The following is a 19,953-nucleotide window of genomic DNA, read 5'->3' as shown; positions in this document are numbered from 1 at the left end:
TATTTAATTCCATCTTTGAAAATGTTTTGACACTTATTTTCCTTTGCTTTTCCATTCTGTGCCTATGTTTATTAATTTAAATTGAACCTCCTCAGAAATATATCCTGAAAAATTAATTAATGTCCTCTTTCATAGAAAATAATATAAATGTGGGAGGGCTTTTGCACACATATTTCATAAACACCCATTTGAACTACATACATACATACATACATTTTCTTTTCCGCTTCTCCATTTCAGGGTCGCGGTCCATTTGAACTAAGAATGTTTTAATTTATTACATCAGACACCTATTTAAAATACAACTTTGGCACTTATAAATCTGTTCTTCCTGATAGAGTGTATTCTTATATTCTTAACTCTGTTGTTCTAGTAGCAACATGTCTTTAGTTTGCTTTTCTTTTAGCTTGTATTGTTCATTTTATTATTTTGCACTTTCAGACATCTGCTGAGTGCCTGAGACTGAGCACTGCTTCACTGCTTTAATGTATTTTAAGAGTTTACATCAGTTGTGCATTTAAGAACAAGGCACAAGTTAACAGGAGAATCTGAAGTGTGGTGATCACAGGGCCTTAATGTGAGTCAATAAACTACAGTTCACTGCCCAACGCGTTGCTTCTATACTTCACAATACAGTCCCCACACGCATTCCTATAGTTAACATAAATATACTCAATCAAGCAAAGTGACAGCTGCCCTCCCTCCAACATGAAGCAGCACTGAGCTCAGTCTCTGAGAAGTGTCTCTACTTATGCTTTAATTTTAGCTTAGCCCTATGTCACTAACCTTTAGAAATTGTTTTCACTGTGTCTTGGCAGAGAGAACTACAGTTTGACTCAAGTCAACAGCAATATTCTAAGAGCTATATGGACTGATCAAGTTAAAAATGTCAAGATCATTGATCTTGATGGACACATATCATTTGCAATTTTATTTATCAATAGCCCTTTTCCACTAAAAGTCTGGTCTGGGTTTTTTAAGCTTTGCTGCTTTCCAGCAAACTGGTCTTTGTTTCTTCTTTGTTTATGGCAGGTTCAGATGTGTCTAAATTTTGCAGTTCCATCTAGGACCCATTTTTTCTGATTTGCAATGCAATTTATGTCAGTGGAAACATAAGGTTCCAAATTAGGTGTGCGAACAGGAACTGAATCAATTCCATTTTGGAGGTGCTATTAGAGAACCAACCACGACCCTGAACTGGATAAGCGGTTACAGATAATGAATGAATGAATGAATGAATGAATGAATGAATATTAGAGAACCAGTCACTGGAAGGATATTTAACCAGTTCCAACCAGTCATAAGGGCCCCACATTTTTTTTTTTTCAAAATGACCAAAAAAATGTTTTTCTTCAGAGCAATGCCATAGAACAGAAGTCTTCAAAACTGAATCTTGGATTTTGGTACCATACCTGACAAGCTATAGTTTTTACAGCTACAGCAGCATACTGGCTGGCCATTTTAAAAATCTCTGTCTGGAATCTGCATCCAAGATCTGGATTTGAATCCAGGTGCTGTACAATAGCTACTTTTAGTTCACTAAAGAACAGGTTCTCAAACTGGTTTTCAGGACCCATTCCAAAAGTCCTGTTATGTTTCCATTCAAATGCAATATGAAATATGTTGGAGCAAAAATAGGACCCTCCTGTTTTGAGAACCTTTGTTTTAGGAAGCCAAAAGTGGGTCTTCTATTGGTGCCTTTCCATTGCATGGTACCTAGTCTACTCAGCTCTACTCAGCTCCTCTCGACTGCTTTTGGTCCCTGGACCCTGGTCGGTTTTCCACTAGCTTTTTTTTTTTTTGGAACTGGAACTGTGAGCTTTGGCAAACACAGCAATGGCAATGGTAAGGTTAAACATTGTTTATTCGTTGTGTCTTCGCTTATTTTTTTTTGTGTTCTGGGACTGAACATGTCTTGGCACTTCAGTTCAGACAGATCTGTAGGGTTTTTTCGTTTCTTGTTGCACCATCCAGCTCTTTCTGGAATTCTTTAATGGCCACAAATCCAAGTAGTGTTTGGACCTGACATTATGGCTCAGATAAAAACAAATGTGTCTGCTGTAGCTTGGTAATTTCAGAAATGCTTAGTTTGTGTTAGTCTGTATTGACAAGTCTCTCTAGCCAATTAGTGCTCTCAGAGGTTTACACATCATGTTTAATGCCTGCTTGGTTTGCTTGGAACCAAGAGACTTAAAGGGAGCAGGGACTAAAAAAATACTTGGTTCCACGTACCAGGCACCAATTTTCCGGTAGTATCAGGTAGTTATTGTTTGGCCATTTTGGGTGGGTCCCATTTTGAGTGATTTCATCACAGATTATGGTTATTATCTTGTCTTCTTACCATCACAGATGTTTACTGGCAAAGCCCCTGGACATTAGCAGCATTAGAATTCACCAACAATGAACAGAACTTCCTTCATCAAGATCCCTGTTTGTCAGCACTAAGAAAAACAGCATGTTTAAATCACAACAGAGTCAGGACACAGCAGCATTAACTACCTCAGCTGCTCTGGTTTCACCACCAATCACCTGGATTTTCTGTGTGGACCCTAAACCTATCCCCACTAGATTTAGGGCTCAAAACCAAAAAACCAACAACAACAACAAACCTAATTGGCTGCATACACACAAGAGACATTACAGGCAGCACATGAGACAGACTAATGAAACACTTCTGTGAGGGAAAGAAATAACCAACCTTAGTTGATCAAACTTTGAAACTCTTGTAAACTCTGTTCATTTACAAGTGCTACACCAACGGTAATGCTTACCATCTGCACCTTGCTTGCCTCTAAGAAGAAGCCGTGCAGTTCACAGTCTCAAACGTCTATTATGACCTGGCATCTCCCATGGGAAAAAGCCACCCCGGCTGTTTTTTTTTTTTTTTTTTTTTTTTTTTAAAACATTCAGCAACATAAACATGCAAAGTTCATTTTCACACTGCCAGAGTGGAATGTTGTTTGTGCTGAATTTTTTATTTTGATCAAATGTGAGTTTCATTGACACAGATCAAACATACCCAAGTACTGTCTGTGAGTAAAGAACAAACCATAGACTAAATATTTAAGTCTGTGTGTCTGTGTTATGTCTCTAATAACTCACAAATTGTTTATCTATCTATCTATCTATCTATCTATCTATCTATCTATATTCACTGTCCAATGAAAACATGTATCTCCAAAACAGTAATTTTACAGCAGAAGGAAAGAAACCTTCTTAACATTTAATGGAAGATTTAATTCTAAGTCATTCCAGAGCATTTCTATGGGTCCATTCATCAGGAAATTTTCACACAATGTGAATGACCGCTGCTGTGTATAAATGATGTAGTAAAAATGGAGATGCATGGTTTCTTTGGAAAGTGATGATATTCACTGCTAACTGATCTCCCCATTCAATTTAGATGTGTAAGTTCAGACAGACATTGGCATATGGGAAACTGCATATAAAGTATTCTCACAGTTATACATAGTAATATACAGTCATGGCTAAGAGTGTTGGCACCCATGAAACTTTTCAAGAAAATGAAATATTTCTCCAAGAACAAACATGTTTTGTTATACACAAGTTTATTTCTTTTGTGTGTATTGGAACAACACAGAAAACAGAGGAGAAGAAAAAGCCAAAATTTATATAATTTCATGCAAAACTCCAAAATGGGCTGGACAAAATTATTGGCACCCTCACCTTAATGTTTGGTTGCACACCCCTTGGAAAATAATAACTGAAATCAATCGCTCCCTATAACTATTAACAAGCTTCTTAAACCGCTCAAATGGAATTATAGACCACTCTTCTTTTGCAAATTGTTCCTGGTTTCTCATATTTGAAGGGTGACTTCTCCCAAGAGCAATTTTAAGATCTCTTCACAGGTGTTCATTGCTGAACACTCCAGCATTTTGTTCCCATCCATTTCTTGGTACTTCTTGAAGTATATTTGGGGTCATTGTCCTGCTGGAAGACCTAATGTCCTAGGACACAAACTCAGCTTTCTGACACGGGCCCTACACTGCGACTCAAAATATTTTGTTATTCTTCAGATTTCATGAATCCTTGCACACAGTCAAGGCACCCAGAGCCAGAAGCAGCAAAACAACCCCAAAACATCTTTGAATCTCCACCATATTTGATTGTAGGTACTGTGTTCTTTCCTTTATACGCCTCATTCCTTTTCAGTAAACAGTAGAATGATGTGCTTTAACAAAAAGCTCTGTCTTGGCCTAATCAGTCCAAAAGACGCTTTCACAGACGGATTTTGGCTAACTCACATACATTTTGGCAAACTGCAGTCTAGCTTTTTCTATGTGTCTGTGTCAGCAGTGAGGTCCTCCTGAGTCTCCTGCCATAGCATTTCATTTCATTGGATAGTCGACGGATAGTTTGCACTGATACGGATGCACCCTGAGCTTGCCGAACAGCTTGAATTTCTTTGGAACTTGACTGGGGCTGCTTATCCACCATCCAGACTATCATGCGTTGCAACCTTTCATCAATTTTTCTCTTGTGTCCACATCCAAGGACATTAGCTACAGTGCCATGGGTTGTAAACTTCTTGACTATTTTGTGCACCGTGGACAAAGGAACATCAAGATCTTGATGGACTTGGAGATGGACTTGTAACCTTAAGATAGTTGATATTTTTCAACATTTTGGTTCTCTTTTGGTTTAGTGTGGCACACACAGACATACAATGCAAGGATTGAGTCAACCTCTTTCCTTTTTATTTGGTTTCAGGTGTGATTTTTATATTGCCCACACCTGTTACTTGCCACAGGTGAGTTTAAACAAGCATCAATACAAAAGAGATAATACAAATACTGAAGTTCAACAGGATGGTGGCAAAAAGTGCAATGATATTACAGTCAAAATAGTAGAACTACCATCAATAAATAAATAATAATAATGTTCATGAAGCATAATTTTTTGGGGGATAATAGACAACAGGCACAGCTATACCTGTTAATATGGCAAGGACGAGAGAGAGAACAGCATGGCTTGCTGTAAAATAAAGGAAGCTGATGCAGAAAGCAGAACTTTTAAAAAGAATGAATGAAGCGGTTTGTTTATTCTTCCTCAAACTACTTCTAAACCAAAAAATCCTGAGGTTTTGAATCTTTTCTGGGTGTAAATGTAAGCAACAGAAATTTAATTTGTTTTTAATTGAATACCCACAAAACATACAGTAGGTCAGTCACCACATCATTCATTAGAAAACCTCCAGGTATATATTTGCACTCGTTTTATACTTTGTTACTCACTGTCCAGTTATTGCCAAACACACGGTGAGGTTGAGGTCTGGGCCCTGGGGTTACCAGTCTATTGTTTAGAGAACACCAGCAGTTTTTCCCACCCCACCCCCAGGACCCTCTAGCACCCCTCACACATATATATTTTCTCTTTCTCTCTCTTGCTTAGCTGTTAGCTGTCCCTGGTTTATGACTGGTAATAACATTTTAAACAGTCTTGTGCTCAAAATGTTACTGCTATTAGTGTATGTGTGTGTGTGTTGTTTATCTAAGCTTGGATATTGCAACTCTATATGCGGGGATCATTTGCTTAGCATGGGATTCTGCTGTGTCACTGAGGTTAAAGATTGTGGCCTGAAGGGCACCAGAGCTTGGGAGTGGTCTGGTATGGACTGGTCTCTGGGCTGGACACAGAGAACCCCTGCTGGGCACCAAAAGCACTGAGATTGACTGGGGTTCCTCTGGTGAGTCATTTTGGCCTCTGTGACCCACACAGAGGAAAAAGGGGATATTAATGGGAACAGGAGTTAAGGAAGCAAAGGGACAGGGGAAAAGAAAGACCTCCTTTGTGTGAGTGGATGAGGGGAGAAGCCATCCTCTCCTTCTTCCATCCCCCATTTTCCTAAAGTACCTCAAACCTAGGAGCAAGCAGTGAAATCCCATATAAGGCCAAACACTTAACTTCTGCTTTCTGTTGAATGTTCAAAATGAAAAAGTGTTCTTTAGACCAATGCAACAGTAGAACCCGTTTTAATTCCCTAAAACTTTCATAAAAGACATGAAGTGTGAAGAATTTTTAAAGCTGCAGAGTAATGCGAACCTTCCAAAATAAAATTCAAGATCTTCCATGAACTTTATGTTTAAGCAGAGACCAACCCAGCAATGTTATTTTAAAGGATTTAGTGGGAAAATTACAATAAAAATCACTTCACCCTAAAAATATTTCTTCAAGAGTTCTTCTGTATGGTGGTCAAACAACAGTTTGTTTTCTTCACATTTAACTACAACCTTAAAAATATAGGTTGCTCTGTTGGTCTTGATTGGAGGTGTAATTCATGAAGACTTAAATTAGGAAAGTGTGTTTACATTAAACCTTAAATTCTTCAAGGGTTTTAGGGTTCTGTATAGATCTATTCACTCTGAAGAACAATCTGGATGGATAAATAATCTTTGGTCTGGGCAAACAGTCCATTTCTTGATGAAAAACCTGTTGTAAATGGTTCTTTAAAGGCAAAGTTGACAATTCTGGGGAACTGATGTTCTCTCTGTTTTGTTTACATTCAGAAACTTGTCTTTAAATTTCTATTCATTGTTTCAGTTACCACAGAAACTCATTTGTAACTTGAGCTTTTTAGTTTTTTAGCATTTTTGGTCTAGCACTTTCATACAGTTAGCAATATCCCGAATTTGGGATAATTTCGGATAAAAATCCCAAAGTTCCACTTGAAGTAATCTGAAACAGCAAAATTAGTCAATATTACCCAAATATGGAGCAAGAATAAAGTAATGTCATCATCTCTTTCATTGGGTCTCTTTGCCATCTAAACACCTCCAGAGGCAGTTTCTCTGTCTTGAGGAGAGAAAAAGAGAGAGCGACAGAGCCAGAATGTAGTATAGGACAGAGACCCCATTTTTAACCATTTACTGACACTGGGATTTTGTAAACAAATCAGACCTGTGTCCAGCATGTATCTGGAGTCTTTCGTAGAAATGAGACCTTTGAGAGACTATGTGTGAAACTAAACCAAGTCACAAGTCCAGAGTTCCAGGGCCCCAGGACATGTACTTAATTACAAACTTAGTGGGAGGTCAAGACATACGATACTCCCCTTCTAATTTGTGGTGACCCAACATTATACAAGCTAACAAATAACAAAAACAAGAACAGCATTTCAGGGCTGCTCTCTGGCTACAGAGCAACCTGGGGGCATGGGTTCGGAGTGTATGACACCTTGTTTTCTTTTCTCCTCCTCCCTAAAATGGAGGGGTGGGACATGGCTAAGGCCCACTAAGTGGTGAGTATAAAGAGCAGCATTCATACCCTACACAGGTCTTCCAGCAAAGGAGAGTCAATGTCCTCAGAGAAAAACGTATAATACTGGGTGTGACAGGTGGGTTTCAACAGTGGGTCTTAGTGGGTGGAAACGAAAGTGCTGTGGTGGCATTCTGCCCCTAAAACATGGCATTGTACCTAAAGTGTAAAGCACTTCATTAAGCTGTGTGCTACTGACTCTCAATGAAGGGCTACTTCCTGTAAAAGTTGACGCAGTTTGTTTGGTTTGGAGACTTTATGTTTGAGTAAGTTGCTCATATGCCAGCAGAACCAATGTTTAGTAAAGTGATCAGGCTATTTCCAGTCAACAGTGGGAGCTGATTCCCCTGAAGAAATTATACTTTCCTTTTTTTAAACGGGGCTTTTTTGCTCAGGACCCTGCTCCAGTTCCCTTTGGAACATTTCAGCTTTGATTAGCAAAGGGGTTTTTTTGTGTTTGCGTGTGTGTGCTATTCTTGTTTCAGTGTTTTCATGTAATGCTATGTTCTCATGTTGCTGATGAAAATCAGAATATTTGGAATGATTTTTACATTACTAGGAGCTGAATTAGAATTAAGCAAATCCAACATTTTTTACATTGATATAAATTCATCAGAATAAGATTTGATGCTGAATAACATCTAATGGAATTCCAACCCACGCGGCCACGGGGAGAACACACCAACTCCTCATAGACAGTCACCCGGAGCAGGAATCGAACCCACAACCTCCAGGCCCCTGGAGCTGTGTGACTGCGACACTACCTGCTGCGCCACTGTGCCGCCCACATTCATGCATATAATATATTAATATATATAATATAGTGTCGAAATTTCAAACTTATTTAACACGACATCTGGGGACTTTGGAAGTAATGACAGGACATGGCCATTAGTAAGGTGGTGGATACAGTGTGTAGGGAGCAGAGTAGTATGTGCTGTGTAAGTATGCAATTTCTACATTTTTCTTGAATAATGACTGGCTGAAACAGTGAGGAATGAATCTCCAGATGTAGTGTATAACAAGTATGAATATGACTTTGTTAAACTGACTTTGTTTCCTACCCTCCACCAAAAGCCACATAGTGCATTGCTGAGCCCATAGTAATAACAACAGTATCTCTATTCTCCTCATTAGGTCAGTGGACCAACACAGTGATTTTTCTTTTTAGATTTTTCTCTTTAGATGGGGAAGACAGATGCTCTATTCTCTCTATTACAGGTCAGTGAAACATCACAATGGTTTTATAATTGTAATTTACAGGTACAAATACTACCTAGTGTTCTTTTAATCTGACTGAATCACAACTGAAGACTAGGAGCTCAGAGAGTGCTTGTGTGGTGTCTTAATGATGAGTGTGCTGGGTACAGTGGTGTGAAGAGGTATTAACTGCACTTATCAGTGAGAGTGCTGTTCGTGATGCTTGGCCCCACCACACTACCCTTTTACTGACCACAGGAACAGCCAATCTCCTTTCTGACATGTTCCACACAGGAATGAACAAAACCTTATCAACCAATGTAAGAGCTGAGAAAGATAGACGTGTCTAAACTGGCTTAAGTGGGTGATAAATGATGGCCAGGAAGAAAGAGGAAAGTCTAACTGCGTGATCCTTAGCAGCAACTCACAGAAGGTGGGAATAAATTAGTGTAACTTCACAGGCAACTTAACAAATTACAAATGAATTAACAAGTGAACTTTCTTTTAAATCCACTGTAGAGTCAAACAGTGATGACGTTGCACAATGTAAGACAATGTAACCAACAGCTGAGACAAAAGTGGTGCCAGTGCCAGTGTTAGATCTTTTGAGTGGCTAGTTACGTTATTGGCTAAAAACATTTGGTTCTGAAACACAATTGATTCAAATCATATGATAAAAGCCAAATTAGCCTTCATATGGATCTATATGAAAATATTATGCAACTATATGTAAAATATATATTTATGATAAATAAATCTGGGTAATAAGTCCTGCTCCAGGTGACTGCCTGTGAGGAGTTTGGTGTGTTCTCCCTGTGTCACCATGGGTTTCCTCCAGGTGCTCCGGTTTCCTCCCACGGTCCAAAAACACATGTCGTTAGGTGGATTGGCAGCTCCAAAAGTGTTCATAGGTGTTAGGGTGTGAGTGAATGTGTGAGTGTATGTTGCCCTTTGAAGGACTGCCGCCCCCCCCTCCAGGGTGTGTTCCTGCCTTGCACCCAGTGATTCCAGGTAGGCTCCAGATCCACCATGACTCTGAACTGGAAAAGCGGTTACATACAATGAATGAATTAAATTTGGCCAATGTCAAACACAGGCATATCTATTTTTGACCACAGTAATATCACCAGAACCAGAATCTATTTTATCTATTTATATATTGTGAAATGTGCATCCAGCTTGTTGGATTGGCAGGAAAACAAGCCTTGAGGTGGACCCTGTGACCATATGATCAGCTTATTTAGTTTGACTATGAACATCCGTTTGTGTACTAACCAAAGAGAAATACCTGATGAGGCTCCAGGCTATGTCCAGAGAGGAGAGCTGCTCTGACCTCAGTGCTAGGCGGGAGTTTGATGGAATGTGGAGAAGTAGCTCTCAGCATTCCAGGCTGTCAGCAGCCCTCCTTCACCTGAACAGAGATCCAAATGAGACGTATATTCACTCACACTGCATTAACTCTCAGCTATTGACTATACCCTGTACTGTATGAGTTTGATTGTTGTTATTTGTGATTAAATCTAATCATCCAACACCAGTTCCTGACCTCACTAATGCTCCTGTTGGTGTCAAATTATCAAAGCAACATTATTACACCTGTCATAAATCTTTCTTAAGGGTTTAAAAAAGGCTGTTACTTCAACAAGACAAGGACAAAATCCCTTATGACACCTTGGATTCCAGAAGACAGAATTGGTTTCCTGAACATGGATTAAGCCTAGTCCTGGACTGTAGAATCAATTTCCAGGGTTGATTCACAGTTGACATTGCAATAAGTCCAAGATTAGGATTAACCCATATCATTGCTTTACAAAGAAAAACATGTATCTCCATTTCTGTCTATTTTTTTTTACTACATCAGCAGCTGTTCTTCACTTTTTCGTGATGGATGGATCAATAGTAATGCTTCGAATAAAATCTTTTTACCTTGACTTCCATTGAAAGATATAAAGGTGTTTTCCTTCTCCAGTAAAGTTGCTATTTTGGAGATACATGTTTTCCTTTGAGGCGGCACGGTGGCGCAGCAGGTAGTGTCGCAATCACACAGCTCCAGGGGCCTAGAGGTTGTGGGTTCAATTCCTGCTACGGGTGACTGTCTGTGAGGCGTTGGTGTCTTCTGTGTGGGTTTCCTCCGGGTGCTCCGGTTTCCTCCCACAGTCCAAAAACACATGTTACAGGTGGATTGGCGACTCAAACGTGTCTGTGTTGCCCTGTGAAGGACTGGCTCCCCCTCCAGGGTATATTCCTGCCTTGTGCCCAATGATTCCAGGACCCACTGCAACCCTGAATTGGATAAGCGGTTACAGATAATGAATGAATGTTTTCCTTTGGACAGTGACAATATCTGAGAAGTTAGTCTATAAAGTGTATTCAGGTTGTTCAGTAAGTTCTTGTTGAATCCATAGATCTTAAGTGGGTTTGTGGCATATGTCTCATAGGATTAATACACTGCGATAAACTATATATCCAAGTCTTGTGGACACTTCTTATTTAAATTTTGTTAAGGGGCACGGACATTCAACTTTGCACACACAGCTTCTCCATACAGAAGCATGAAATGAGGTACTGTGTAGCAGTTGTACATAAGAATAAGATCACCATGCCAAATATTAAGCAGCAATGCATGCCACCCCCTGCACTGGGCTGTGAAAATATTTTCGCTGGTGATGAAACTGCATCCAGTATTTTTTTCTCAAATATTTTTCCTAATTTCCAAATAAACATTGCTTATGCAAGGTCCTAAGAACTTTCAACATATAGTGAGTCTGGACAATTTTTAGTCTAGGAAATGACAGTTAATCTGGCTCTATCTGGGGCTAGTGGTTTAGTGCCCAATGAATGGAAAACAGTGAGTTGACCATCCTCAAGGTTACACAGATAAGTTGACTTCTGTTCTGAAATGGTATGTGTATGCTTTGTCAGTGGAAAACTTTTCTCACCACAGAAATATTTTTTAAACACTGTGACTGAAGTCTCATTGTAAGTGGTTAGGATTTCAGTAACACTAGCAATGTGATGTCTTTTTGTGATTCATTATTTGGAGAATTTATGACCCTTAAAACTGTCATAATAATATGAGAGTCCTTGCAAATGTTCATTCCTACCTATCTAGAGACATTTGGCTACTGAAAACTGACAGGACCCTGTGCGCCACTCTGCAGGAAAGTATCGTGTTCGCTCCGTTTACTGAATGCCACTGGCAAAGATTTCACTAATGAGGTTTGTTCTACACTAAAAAAACACACATCAAATATTCCCTGCTGCTAACATTTCTCAGTATTGCCATATTACCATCTCCGTGAGCTCTGATAATGCAGTTCTGTGCAAAGATTTTATGAAAATATATAGGATTATATAGAAAGCCAATTATCTGGTCTATGAGCATTTATATGCTTGGAAATATACAATATATTGTATTACATTTATTACATATATAGCAGAATATATATTACATTTACAGAACAAATCTTGCTTGTATTCTTGGCTCTAACATCTCATGATAGCTTAGTATTTTCAGTAGTACAGATTTATTTTCATGTTTTCAGTTATCACAGTTTTCTCATTTAACATGCATTAAACACATGTATCACACAACAGCATTGCAGCCCTTAATTACAATCCTGACTGCTAGCCTAGCTAATGATCTACATGCTAAAAAATATATACAACCAAGCACTGTACAGCCATCAAGGAATACATCTAAGACAAGACTGTGATTATCTGAAAATAACCAACAAATATGTTGTTTAACCTCTTATTGAGATTAGCAAGCTAGAAAGCTAAGAAATTACTTTGCTAAATGTAGCTTTTAGCTTACTTTTTGCATTGCTATTATTTGAGTTATCCATTCTCCCCAGTATAATAATAAAGACAGTTTACCCAGTCTTGCAGATTATGATGGAACCAAAAAATATATGTGGTAGCAGGTCAAAGACAAGACAAAAAAAATTTTTCATGGTGGACATATTATAACTGAGGAGCACCTCAGAAAGAGTGAACAGACTCAGACATCCAGACATCCCTTTACAAAACAAATTGATCACTGATGGATTAGCAACAAAGGAGTAAGGAAACAACTCCCTACCTTTCAAATAAGACACTTTCTTTCATTAGTACTTCATGTTACACAAAGGTAACATTGTGAAGGATTAAGGTCTGCATTAGGACAACAGTTTATTATAAAGCAAAACAAAAATTCCATAATGAATAGAATTTGTTCCACATTATGCACTTAGATCAGGCTAATTTGCTATGACTTACTTCAATTATCAACTATTTTAGCAATATGAGGGAAATAAGTCGACGATCACGTCGGCATGATCAAATCACGTGACCGGTTCAAGCCGTCACAGAATCAATACGTTAAATTTCTGCATTTTTTAATATATCTTCGCCATTTTTCTCTTTTAAATAAACAGAAAAATGTCTGGAATCTGTTTTCTCTGCTCTACAGGCTGAACCCAGTATGGTGTAGGGGAGGGTCGAATTTGCACGGGGAGAGAGGTGGGGGAAGGGAGTGAGAAGGGAGGAGGAGGCGGGGAAGGACAGAGACAGGGAAAGTGCTACGAAGATAGATAAAAACAGAGATACTGAGCTTTTAGATTTTATATTTTGATTTTGTTGGTGAAGATCCGCATGGCACGTACAGTGTCAGATTGATGGTGACGTTAAGTAAATAGCTGTATATAGCTTAATTATATCTGTTTTAATCCTATATGTTTATATTTACAATCTGTTTTTCCATTTACAGTCTTAAAAATGCTACATTTAGCATGTTTGTAATAATTTATATTACAATAAAAACATTTATTTGTGATTTTATGTTTTTTCAGTTTTGGGGTCAAATATGCTGAAAAAGTGCCAAAGAGAACATAAATGTCAGATCATAAGGTGGGGTTGTTGTGAAAATAAAGATACCAAACATGTGCATGAAAACATTATCTGATGCAGGATATTAAGGCAAAATCAAAAGTATACAAAATGGCCAAAATAGGCCTAGACTCCAAAGGGTTAAGTTATGACCTTTGTGTTATGTGGATACCTTGTAAAAGTCAGCCTGCTACTTAATAGAGTATCATAAATATATCAGTCACTTCAATTTGGGCCATAAATGCCAAAACAAGCTCCAGAGTAATGCACATTATTTGAGAGTCAGGATGCAAGAACACACCTGGGACAGGGCACCATTCCACCTCAGGGAACACATTCACCCAGTCATGCACACACTCACACCTGTGAACAATTTCAAACAGCTAATCCACCTAACTACTGTGAGTAGAAGAAAACACCAAACTCCTAACAAGCAGTGACTCGAGGTGAGGGTCGAACCCAGGACTTCCAGACCCTGAAGCAATGTCTTTTGGAGGTCATCTCCAAAAATGTAAAATGTTTAGTTAATTCCTAATGATGACAATAGTCAATGTAACATGTTAGGCCTCTAGTTTAGCTCTTGAAGACCTCACGTATGTTCTACCTTTATACCACAAAGAACAAAATCCTGACTGAATAACTTCCATCTGAACATTTTTTAAATTTGACCCTGTTGTGTCCAGAAAATTTAAGAGAGAAATGAGAGTATATTACTGTGAACAGAGCAACAAAAATGATTACTAAAAATTATAGAGATGTATAATGTCCTTGATTCACATAATCCTTTAAACCTATAAGTCCTTAAAGGCAGCATCTATGATTATGGGGAAAGGCTGTTCTCACTCCGGTTTGTTTATGTTCAGTTCTCCATGTCTTTTAAGGTGGAACATGTAGGTTTGAGAAGAAAAAAATACTGTTATTTGAATGTGGCTGAACATTTTTATTCACTGTTTTAATAACCAGAGAAGCTCATTTGTTACTCGAGTTGTTTAATTTTGTAGCACATTCTGTCTAGGTTTACTTCCATGCAGTTTGCACTCTCACATATCTAGAGTTCCATCTACAGCAAATATAAGCCAATCTTACCCACATATGGAGCAGTAATAGAGCAATATCCTCATCTCAGTTCGTGCTTTTTAATGTTTAGATGTCTGTTTGTTCTATAAAATCCTCCAAAATGCTTTTACTGCTGTGAGCAAAGAGAGAGAAACTTTAAATGAAGCATAAAAGACAGGGTTTCCACTGCCACTGACTGTCTTGAGGAGCCACTTCCTACAGCATATGAATCAACAAAGCAGTACAAAGGTTTACAAGATTTCTGACACCTGGTTGCACAGTACAGCTGTTCCTGGTGAGAAATTGAAGATAATAGTCAAGTAACTGTTTGTGCAGAAAACTGGTTTCTATGCTGGACTCAAGACTGACCCAATGTTTAATTTAAATTCCTGAAAGGAGAAAATGCAATACAGTTCTAAAAAATCAGTCAAGATCTCTCAAATCTCAGGAGTCTTACATTAATGGGCTCACTCTGGATTTCACTCCAGCTGCCTGCTTTCATGTACAGTTCACTTCATTTACAGATAATAGCTCATTTAATGTCTTTTTTTGAAACAAGGGTATTAACAGGTGGTTTGTCTCCCTTTACTGCAGTAACATAATTTACTCCTGTGATAAAGCTTTAGATTAGATGGTGCTTTGGGGATTTGACAGCATTCAGCAGCAAGGATTCTGATGTTGAATGATGGTGGATGGAGTGGATAACAAGCACCACTCAAACTCATCCCAAAGGTACTGTGTGGTGCTCCATCATTTCAGGAAGAACAGTTCCGCTGCTCTATAACGCAGTACTTGGGGTGTTTTATACACATCTGGCCAAAGCTTGGCATTGAGCATGGAGATCTTACCAGTGTTCACCACTTTATAGGTAATGCTTTTCCATGGAGATAATACAAGCTTAATTGTGTCTGTGACAGCAACGGTTCCACCTTAAATTAGCTGAATTAACTAAGCAGAAGGAGTTTCCACACGTTTGGACTGCTCAAATCCCCCCAATTGTCTCTAACTAGCCATAAGCCATGTTTCTCGGCAATGTTGTTCAAATGGCAGAGTTGAGGAAGTTTATGGCCTCCCTGCACCTCCTTACATCCCCTGTGAGGTGAGTCAGCCCAAGGGCTTGTACCTGGAATGCTGCTACAAACGGTAGCCTGTCCTTTCCTTAGCTTTTATGATAACACGGCTCAGGCTTTAAACATTACAGGGTGATGTATTGGAAACAGTTTTTTTCACAGAGGTAGATGATCAAAGCTTGTATCCAGTCCAAGGTTCCAGGCTTTTTTATGAAGGCTGTGGTGGCTAAGCCTGGCACATGGGGGCACATACTGTCAGTTCTCAAAGGGAATCTGAGTCTCTTTCTTATAGATGACCTGAACTAATCTGGGATTATCACTTTAGCCTATTTCCATCGGCTGTTCTGAGGCATGAAGCCTTCTTTGAAGCGATACTGAAGGAGAACCACATTTGGTTATAAATAGGTCATTTTGGCCCAAACATTTGAATTGAGTAAGCTATTTCTTGTTTTGTGTAGTTTTCTGTAGCACAGCTTTTCCATTTCAGTTTTCATCCATAAATGTTCTCATATAACATCCTGACAGCTAGCATACACAATAACGTGGAGGCTGAATTCCACATTTGTAAGAATTATCCTCTATTTCAATATCTATGCTACCAATCAAGATGTTACATGACAACAATAATGTTTGGAAAATTCTGTTTTAGTTTAAAAACTATGACAAACCTTTGGATTATGTATCTTCAAGGTGTGAGAAATGTTATTGGGTGGCTAAGTGGGGTTGTTTTATTTAATATTTGTTCTGCAGCCAGGTAGCTAATGCTATTTCGCTGCATAACAATTAAAAAATAAAACTACCCCATTATACACCCACCTAATTTCTCCCACCTTGAAGATACATCATCAAAGGGTTGTCCTAGTCTTTAAACTGTAAAATGTCTTTAGTTCAGATTCCGTTTAAATGCTCAGCTAATCTGAGAACAGATGTGAGACTTTAAAATAGCGTTTCTCAAAATGTGGGGTATTGCAGGTGGGGTGCAAGGAATCTGAAGGAACAAGCATTTAATGAGCCTGTCTTTATTAATGCCTTTCTCTTTTGCCTATAAATCTTACTCAGTAAAAAGTACTTACTCACATTGGATTCGTTAATAGCCCTAAAACATACTAAAAGAACATTAGATAGGAGAACATTATTCAGGAAACCTGAATTATGTAGCTTGCCTGAAAAATGCTTTTATTCACAAACTTTTATTTTGAAAAGGTGCTACCGAGATTTTTGGCAGAAGATTTTGGTCTTCTTTCAGCCTTCACTGTTCAAATATAAAGCTGCTGCAATCATCAGCTTCACTGGCCTCCCATTCACCTCGTCAGAGTCTGGTTTATAAAGTTAGTATTTACCAGCTCTGGGCTTGAGGTCACTAACGAGAGCAGAACAGATAACAATGACGACAAAGATAATGATTACAGTTATGAAAGCAGCATGTATATAGCTAAATGTTAGGAATGATCTGAGAGTCATTTATTCATTCATTCATTCATTCATTGTCTGTAACTGCTTATCCACTTCAGGGTCTTGGTGGGTCCGGAGCCTACCCAGAACCAATGGGCGCAAGGAAGGAATACACCCTGGAGGGAGCGCCAGTCCTTCACAGGGCAACACACACACACACACACACACACAAATATATATATATATATATATATATATATATATATATATATATATATATATATAGACACTTACACCTACGGACACATTTGAGTCTCCAATCCAACTACCCACATGTGTTTTTTGTTGTAAATTTTGTGGGAGGAAACCCACACGGACACGGGTAGAACACACAAAACTCCTCATAGACAGTCAACCTGAGCAGGACTTGAACCCACAACCAACAGGTCCCTGCAGCTGTGTCACAGTGACATTACCTTCTGTGACACCACCCTTAGCAGTTTTTCTGTAGTGTAGTATGTAAAGTTCCATAGTGTGTTGTTTGGGACACAGCCTCACTCTTTAATGTTAATCAAATGCTGTTCCACTTCATTATAAATGCAGCATCTTACTGCCTTATCTACAGGAATGAGCTAATAGCTATCCAATATTTAACATTAATTACATGTTAATTGATATTAACGTTGTATCTGGTGTTATAATGTTAAGCTACTGATTTAGAGACAGAAGTTGATGTTACTACAGTAAAAAGTAGAAAATTGTAAACTTGCATGTGTATTTGATTACCATTTTTTGGTGGGGCGATATGGTACAAGTGGGGTGCAGATATTCCCCTTTGTCTGTGGTCGGGAATGATAGAAAAGTACAAGAATCACTCCTTTTAAAAAAAATCCAAAGGTACATTAAATTCCTGGGCACTTTTTTCAGGAGAAATATCTGAGCAGCTTCATTGAAAGGCCTTTTATCCAATGAAAAAGCCATTGATTACATTTTGTTTAATTGATTCTTTAAACAAAAGCCCTTCTATGAGAATTCTGCTTTGAATATTTATTTATAAAAAAAATCTTCATCCTCATACATTTTATTTATAAGAACGATTCTTTAAACATTCTGTTAAGAAGTTCTTAAGGGAGCCAAAGTGGGCAATGCTGTGGTATTGTACCACAGAACTATTTTGGTACCTTTAAGTGTATCCAAAAATAAAATTGAAGGGTCCAACTCTGTCTGACCAATTGTCCCATCAGTTGTGAGAGTCCATTGCTCGTTTCCCACTATGTAAACCCTTTCTTGTTGATTTAAGAAGAGTTGTCTTGGCAGAAACAAAGGCCAGTTTCCATTAGAAATGTGTAACCATTTTCCAGCATAAGTAATGAGTATGAGACTTGTTTCCAATCCCTGTGGCTTTTCTTTATGGGTGATTAAACCCTTATAAGTCTCACTGACTGATTTTTTTTAAACCCTCCTTTAACAGACCTGTGCTAATTGCCTTGGATGCACACATAATAAACTATATGAGCTGGCACAGAGTAAAGTAAATAACACAGCAGCTAATGAGAGTCCTGGCACAGAGTGTCAGATTAATGCAGAGATAGACATGAGCTCAAAGTGAAGCATACTGTATAAAAATAAAATATCGAACCATTTTCCTTGTTCCTTGTTTTAAAGTTTAGCTTAACTCACAGACTGTTTGACTGTGCAAGCTGCATGAATGTATACAAAATTCCGCATGGAAAATAAATAGCAGAGCTGCTTCGCCACTTTGTGCAGTATAGTGTTTGCCAAAGCAGTAAAATCCAGAATACTCCAAGGCTGTGACAAATGTGTTTATCTTAGCCCTGGCTTAATTTAAACTGTTCTTTAAGAGAAGAGTACATTATTATTTTTTAAATTTAGAAGCATCATACAATGCTGAAAGCCTCAAATAGGAATTTAAAGAGGCAAAGTCAGATAGAAGCGTATCCAGCTTTTTTTCTGTGATATTCCACAGTTCAGGAATTTTATATTGCTTTAATATTTCTATGGCCTCGAGAGGCAAGAACAGAAGGTTAGCTAAATCCTTGCCACTGGCCATGTCCCGCCTCCCTGACTAGGTAATTAAATCAGGAGACAAGCTTAGGAGCCAAGCCCTGAGTCATATGGACTGAAGCAGGGCTGCAGCCACATGACTCTTCTTGCTCAGTTTTGACCCCGAGTAACAGTTGGCGCCCTCCCACACCTGGTAACACCTGGTAAAGGGGTGATGATAGGAATAAAGGGCTGATGAGAGCTGAGAAAGAGAGGCTGCAACGTAAATATATTTTGTTTGTTGAGCTGAAAGGCTGTGATTATTTTGGTTTTGAATGAAGCTTGTGGATGTTAATAAATGGCCAGAGAGCTAAATTGCTCCAACCTAGAGTGTCCTCGTTCCCACAACTATTTACACTAGTTATATTAGTTATATACCCATAAGTCTACTTATAAGTCTTAGATACTACGTATAAGTCGTGAATGTAGCTATTTTAAGGTGCAACAATTATGGAGACAGACGTTCTATTGTCCACAGACAGCTTGTATAATCAGTGCTTATAAACAAACTTTGACTAAACAGGGGAGTGGACCTTCATTCAACGATGCAGCTTCATCCTATGCATTCAGTATGAGCTGGCGTCAGCGGTGGAAAGTAACAAATTACGTTTGCTCGCCTTACTGTAATTGAGGTTTTTTTTGTACCTGTACTTTTTCTTAAGTAGTTTTTAAAATATGTAACTTTACTTTTACTTAAGTACATTTTGCTTTAAGTATTGTACTTCACTACATTTTAAGTCGCATCTGTTACTGAGTAAAAATGTAAACAAAAATGCAAGAGGGAAAAAATGCGCACCGGAAACTACCGAAGTGAATGATGGGCTGGAGCGCAATCTACCGCTAAAATCCAACCTGGTCTCATTTATTATATTGTCACATATATAAAAGACTGCGATTCGTGACATAGTCGCATATTTTCGACATTTTATGCGACAATATCATATGTGTATGGGTAATTACCATACAAACACTATGCGACAGTATCACGAAACCTCTTCCTCATTACAAGCGTCATTACTCATAA

The sequence above is a fragment of the Hoplias malabaricus genome, chromosome 7, assembly GCF_029633855.1.
Source record: "Hoplias malabaricus isolate fHopMal1 chromosome 7, fHopMal1.hap1, whole genome shotgun sequence".
Classification (NCBI taxonomy): domain Eukaryota; kingdom Metazoa; phylum Chordata; class Actinopteri; order Characiformes; family Erythrinidae; genus Hoplias; species Hoplias malabaricus.
The sequence above is the reverse complement of the archived record's forward strand: the minus strand, read 5'-3'. Positions refer to the sequence as shown.